The sequence below is a fragment of the Saccopteryx leptura genome, chromosome 7 (genome assembly GCF_036850995.1).
Source record: "Saccopteryx leptura isolate mSacLep1 chromosome 7, mSacLep1_pri_phased_curated, whole genome shotgun sequence".
NCBI classification, from domain to species: domain Eukaryota; kingdom Metazoa; phylum Chordata; class Mammalia; order Chiroptera; family Emballonuridae; genus Saccopteryx; species Saccopteryx leptura.
The window spans coordinates 9,053,331-9,059,330 of NC_089509.1; the positions used below are offsets into that span (position 1 = coordinate 9,053,331).

At 51.3% G+C, this 6,000-nt stretch overlaps 1 protein-coding gene across 1 annotated transcript in view; it reads right to left on the reverse strand.

Annotated features, from left to right (window-relative positions):
• The window catches only part of STEAP3 (STEAP3 metalloreductase), a 62,350-nt gene extending 59,560 nt beyond the window's left edge, over positions 1-2,790 (reverse strand). The window contains exon 1 of the mRNA XM_066345554.1: positions 2,770-2,790. The gene's annotated coding sequence lies outside the window, so the exon portion shown is untranslated. The remainder of the gene's footprint in view (positions 1-2,769) is intronic.
• Between the last annotated feature and the right edge of the window lie 3,210 nt (positions 2,791-6,000).

Consider the following 6,000-nt stretch of genomic DNA (forward strand, 5'->3'; position numbering starts at 1 on the left):
CTATGGTAGCATTGCATTCTCTTTCACTTAGGGGAGATTGCAAAGACACACAACTACAGAAGTCTGGGCCTTAGCCCCTTGTTTCAAATATGATGCACATGTTGGCCTGGGAGATTTTTGTTTTAAGTGAGAGGAGGGAAGATAGAGACAGACTTCTGCATGCGCTCTGACTGGGATCCAACCAGCAGCCCCCGTCTGAGGCTGAAGCTCAAATCAACCGAGCTATCTTTAGTGCCCAGGGCCAGTGCTTGAACCAGTTAAGCCACTGAGTGTAAGAGGGGAAGAGAGAGAGAAAGGGAAGAGAGAGGGGTGGAGAAGCAGATGGTTGCTTCTCATGTGTGCCCTGACTGGGGATTGCACCCAGGACTTGTGCATGCCAGGTCGATGCTCTATCCACTGAGCCAGCGGGCAAGGGCTACCTGGGAGCTTTTTAAATTGCAGAGTCTCAGGCCCACCCCAGAGCTCCTGAATCAAAAATCACATATTTTAACAAGACCAGCCAGAGATTATATGTACATTAAAGGTTGAGAAATGCTGGTCCACAGTGCAGATGAGGAAACATACACCTCCTTGAGCCTCGAGGCCCAGGTAGATAGCCTATGCTAGACCACAGTCATCTCATGGGGTTCTATTTTAATACTGTGTGTATGCTTTGTTTTCTCAAAGGTCCTTATGAGCCAAATAGCCTGATTTAATCTGCTTCTGAATATTTATAAACATGGAGTGAAGGACTGTATCCTTCATAATACTCAATGTCTATTATACAAAACTTCAAGAAAAAAATACAAGACTAGTATGCTTACTACTTTCTAATAACTGATATTGTTTCCCTTTTTAAAAATATTTTATTTATTGATTTTAGAGAGAGAGAAAGAAAGAAAGATGGAGGAAGTTGAGGAATCATCACCTTTAGTTGTTTCTTTGGGCAGGCCTGGGGTTTGAACTGGTGACCTCAGTGCTCGATGCTCTAGCCACTGCACCACCGAGGTCAGGCATGTATTATTTCCTCTTTTAGCATGGTGTTTATCATCCTCAGACCCATATTCATGACTATATTAACCTTATCAAATGTATTAAGTTCTACTTTATTTTCCCTCAGTTCATGATTTTTTTCCTTTATCTTGACGGTACATTTATTAAAGCTGGGAACAGTGAAATAAGGAAGAGCTTAGGATAGAAGAAGCAGCAGGAGACAGCCCAGGTGGGCTGCTCTTGTTGCAGGCTAGTGAGCCATGCGGGGCTGTGGACTCACTGAGAAGAAACTCACAATGACAGAAGGGAGCCCAGGTGGGGCTGCTCTTGTTGCAGGCTAGTGAGCCATGCGGGGCTGTGGGCTCACTGAGAAGAAACTCACAATGACAGAAGGGAGCCCAGGTGGGGCTGCTCTTGTTGCAGGCTAGTGAGCCATGTGGGGCTGTGGGCTCACTGAGAAGAAACTCACAATGACGGAAGTGAGCCCAGGTGGGGCTGCTCTTGTTGCAGGCTAGTGAGCCATGCGGGGCTGTGGACTCACTGAGAAGAAATTCACAATGACAGAAGGGAGCCCAGGTGGGGCTGCTTTTAACTCATTGCAAAGTCAGAGAAAAGGGGGCCTTGGAGACAGGTTCAGGGGATAAGCCCAGGACGAGCTGCTGCTTCCCACTGCTCCCCTGGTTGCCAGTCTTGTGGGGCCCTAAGAATGTAGGAGATGCACACTTGAGAGGGAAGAAAGGTGTGGGCGTGCTGGTTGGAGGGGGAGAGGGGTGGGGCACGCCAGTCCATGTTTTTTGTGTCTAGTATACTATTAGCCTTATTGTTAAGCTTCTTTTCTTTGTCTCTTTTTCCTTTCTTTTTTTTTTTTTTAATAAGCTCTCTTAAGTTGCTTTTTAAAACAGCCAGTTGTTTGAGTAAGATAAATTGGAAACATCTCGGTGCTGTAGTAGCAAGTCCTCTTTCCCCTTGGTGGACATCACCCTTTCCTGGCAGAGCCAGGCCATGACACATCCTGTGCTGGGTTCTGTTTGAGACGAAATGGAGGGGTTGGGAGAAGGAAGTGGCCCTGGACTTCTACCCAGAGCTACTGAGGTAAGAAAACCCAACCAGCTAGGGGTCACTTTGAGCCAGGCCAGTAATCCAGGACAAGGAGGATAGGGAAACAGACAGATATTTAAACAACCAAGCAGTTTACAGCCACCCAGTAAATTGCAAAATACTGTCTCCCCTAACCAAGGACACTTAAGAGTAAATGGTTTACACTGCTCCTCCCCAACCAGAGGGTAAACAGCTTAGATCACCCTGCTCAGGGAGATAGTGGAAGTTCAGTCTGTGCCGTTTGTGCCAGCCACACCCCAGGACACATGAAATCAGGGGAATAAATCTCATTTGGGCACATCAGCATAAAGATGATGATTATTCTATTGAGATCCTCCCCTAAAACCTCCCCTAAACTCCCAGCCTGTAAAACCCTGAAGAGCAAGGCCCTCTTCCTCTGGGGAGCACACCTGAGCTTTTCCCGCCTCCCACCACCAGGCCATTACCTTTGCCTTTCTCTCTCCTAAGCTCCAAGGCCCTTCTTCTGCCTCTGTACCTTGCCTCCTGAGCCTTCGGGACCCAGCTGGCTCACTTCTGCCACCTCTGTGACTTTCTAAATCAACTTTCCCTCATAATTTGAGTTCCTGGCTCTGAATTCTTCCTTTGCTGAACTCAGGATCCGACTTCGCCTACAACCACTTGGGGTGCTCACTCTGTGCCCTTCCGAGCTTCCTCCATGCACATCAGCCCCCTTCTCACCTGGTTGGGGGTCCTTTGTGTGAGGGGATTCTCCACAGCCAAGGGCAGGGGCTTGTTCATCAGCGGCTTCTGCTGCCATCTCTAATGAGCCGCTCTTTCTGCAGCGGGAACCCCAGGCAGGGTGGCCCCTGCTCAGTCAGCGCACTGTGTGGGCTGAGGAGAGAGCCAGCTGAGAATGCTGGAGGGCAGGAGGGTCACAGCCTGGCCCGGCGCAGCGGGGTCACTGGCCTCAAGGCTCTGTGCAAACACACCGGTTAGCACACATCCCTCCAGGCCTGGGGATGTGTTTCCACCTTGCTCAATTCTGTTTCCTGGGTTTCCAAGGGGAGCAGAGTTTGCCATCCCTACTAGGTCTCTTTGGGGGTGTTGATTATTTTAGGCAGTTTAATTTTAAGAAAAAACACATGGGAGAAGTCCTGAAAGTCAGAGTTCCTTCTTGTAAAAGACATTCACATCTGTCAGGGAAATATCCACCTAAAAGTGTGGTTCCCTCTCTGTGCCAGGCCTACTTCACTGCCATGGAGAAGGCCTGGACTTGGGCCTGCTTGACAACCTTACCCTTGTATACTGTGCTTTTCCTGGTCACCTCCCATAACTGACTCTCCACCCACAACATCATCTTTGTCCTTAGCTGAAGGTGGTATTTCAGGTGGTGGCTTCAGCCACTTTGGGGTGTTCCTGGGTCTCTCCCATGTACACAGGAGTTACATGTGTTATTCAACTTAAATGTGTTTTTCTACTGTTAGCCTGCCTCATGTTATTTGATATTAGCCCAGCCAGGATAACCTTGAAGGGTAGAGGATAATTTTTCTTCCCCAGCAGAGGTGAGGGTAGGGAAGTGACATTTGCTGAATGCCCACCTTGCGGCAAGCGCTGTGCTATGTTCCGTTACCCCCATTAAGCCCCGCCCAGACCCCCGCCAGGGCGATGGAATCCGCCCATCTTTCAGATGAGGAAAGCGCTCTCTGAGAGCATCAGTGAGGAAGTGGCAGAGCTCGGATTTGAGCCAGGTCCTCCTGGCTCCCAGTTCTTTTCACTTCCTCTGCCTCACTAGGTGGAGGGCTCCTGCTGGTGGTGGCCAACGCCCCTCTTAGTGCCAAGGACAGGAGCTAGTGTGGTGCGAGGGCAGAGCAGGGGCAGTCCCTGCGTGTGACCAGTGAACCAGGGGAGCCATTTTCCAAAACGCTTCTCACCATGCTCCCTAGCCCTGCCCAGGTGCCATCCCACCAGCGGCCCCCAGCCTCTCACGGGTTTGGCCACCTGATATTTTTACAGCCTGGAGCAGATCTGTGGAATGTCAGGTCGGTCTTCAAGAGTCTCGTTCTCTCTGCCATGCTGCCTGATCTCACTGACATGCACACACGTGGGCCATCTTCCTCGAGCCATCTTCAGGCATGTGCTGGTCACTGGCAGCATGTGAGAAGCGGGTCCACTGGAAAAGGTAAGGGAGACCATGGCCCAAGACCTGCTCTCTGTGCCAAGGGCCGCACCCTGCGTCAGCCTGGGGGGGCTCCGGGGGGGCGAGGCCAGAGCTTGGTCTAGGGTGGCAACCGGAGGGGGAGGAAATACACTGACCTGGGTTTGAAGGTGGTCTCCCCACTGAACCGTAGCTTCTTCATCTTCAAGATGAGAGTATCTATCTCCTTAGGTGGGCGTGAGAATCAAGTGAGAAATTACCAGGCAAGTGCCTGGCACTGAATAAGTGTCCTTCAAAGAGCAATCAGCCAACCTGAGAGGAAAGGCAACGGGGTTCAGGGCGAGGAAGGCAGAACACTGAAAAAGCCAAGTCCGCAAAACCACACCCCTGGCAGTTGCTTCTGTTCCCATTTCCCGACCTCAGTGAACTCTGGGAAGGCCTCAGAGAGCACACTCTCCCCTGCTCTCCCCTTGCTCCATGGCAGGGAACTCCAGGTGGGCAGTGAATACCAGCCACCCCTCCTTCCTCTCCTCTCCTGCCCAGTGGCTAGATGGCTCTTTGAGTACCCTGGTCTGGGAATCGGAAGACCTGGCTATGCCCGGCCTCAAGAGAAACATGGAACTCTTCTTCTTGGGTCTGACCCTGCCAGCTCAAGGTGGCTGGGATCTCAGTGTTTGAAACTAACTGCCTTGAGAGTCACTGCAAACAGGTCCTACTCTGTGTATGGTTTGAGGGGCCATAAAGGGTGTGGCAGCAGGGGGGCTGGGAGGGTGGTGGAGGTGAAGAGGGGCCTGGTTTGCCTTTGGGTGAGAAGGTATGCTTATCTGCTGGCACTGAGGACCCAGGAGGTTGCTAAGAAGCTGAGAGTGTGATAACAGCTAACATTTTCTGAGGGCAGGACTTGCTACATACCAGGCACTGTCCTAAGCATTTTAATTGTATTAGTTCATTTTATCCTTTTAGCATACTTTCTTCCATTTTCAAATAAGGAGACTGAAATGCAGAGAGTTTAACTCACCTCCTGTGGGCAACATAGCTCAGACAGTGGTGAGCCAAGCCTGAAACCACAGGCCGGTGCTGGCGCCCCCTTTCCCGTGCTGCTCCTGCTGCCTGGGGGCCAGTCATTTGTGCAGAGCCTCTCCCTGGCTGCCACGGGGAGGTGGGTCACAGCAGGACAGTGACGAGGGCAGATGGGATGGGCCGTGCCTTGAAGTCTACTTAAGGGATGTAATGCATCTGTAAGTTTCGAGCGTTGGAAAGCCCTGGCTGAGGTCCGGGGCGCGCATACTTACTCAGAGTTCAGAGCAACTGCCCTCAGGCCTCTGACTTGGGGTGAAAATGCTACAAAAAGGTCCGTCAACCAAAGTCAAATCTATTGCCTGTGAAATCTGGGAAGGAAAGCTGCCTACTGACTGACACTTGGAAAGAAGGCTCATGAAGTTGCAAGGACATAGGTTTGAATCTTGAGCCTCAGTTTTCCTCTCTGTGAAATGGGAGTGATGACGGCAAGGAGGAGTAAGCTAAGTGCAGCTGGAAAAATTGGGCGTTGAACATGTGTTAGTCCCCCCACCAACCCTCACCTATGGTTATTTGGCTCCACAGTTAATCCCAGACCATGGATTCCAGAAGCGTGAGGGCTCGAAGGGGAGTGCTGAGACCCAGGCTGCGCTCTGCCCCTTGGCCCCGCCTTGGCTGGGAGGCCCGATGTGAGTGACTGCAAGGCCCAGCCTTCCCGCAGCTCTGCTTCACACTTTCCTGGAACTGCAAAAACCCTCCCCTTCCCAGTATGGGAAGGGGAGATGAGACCCCCTTTT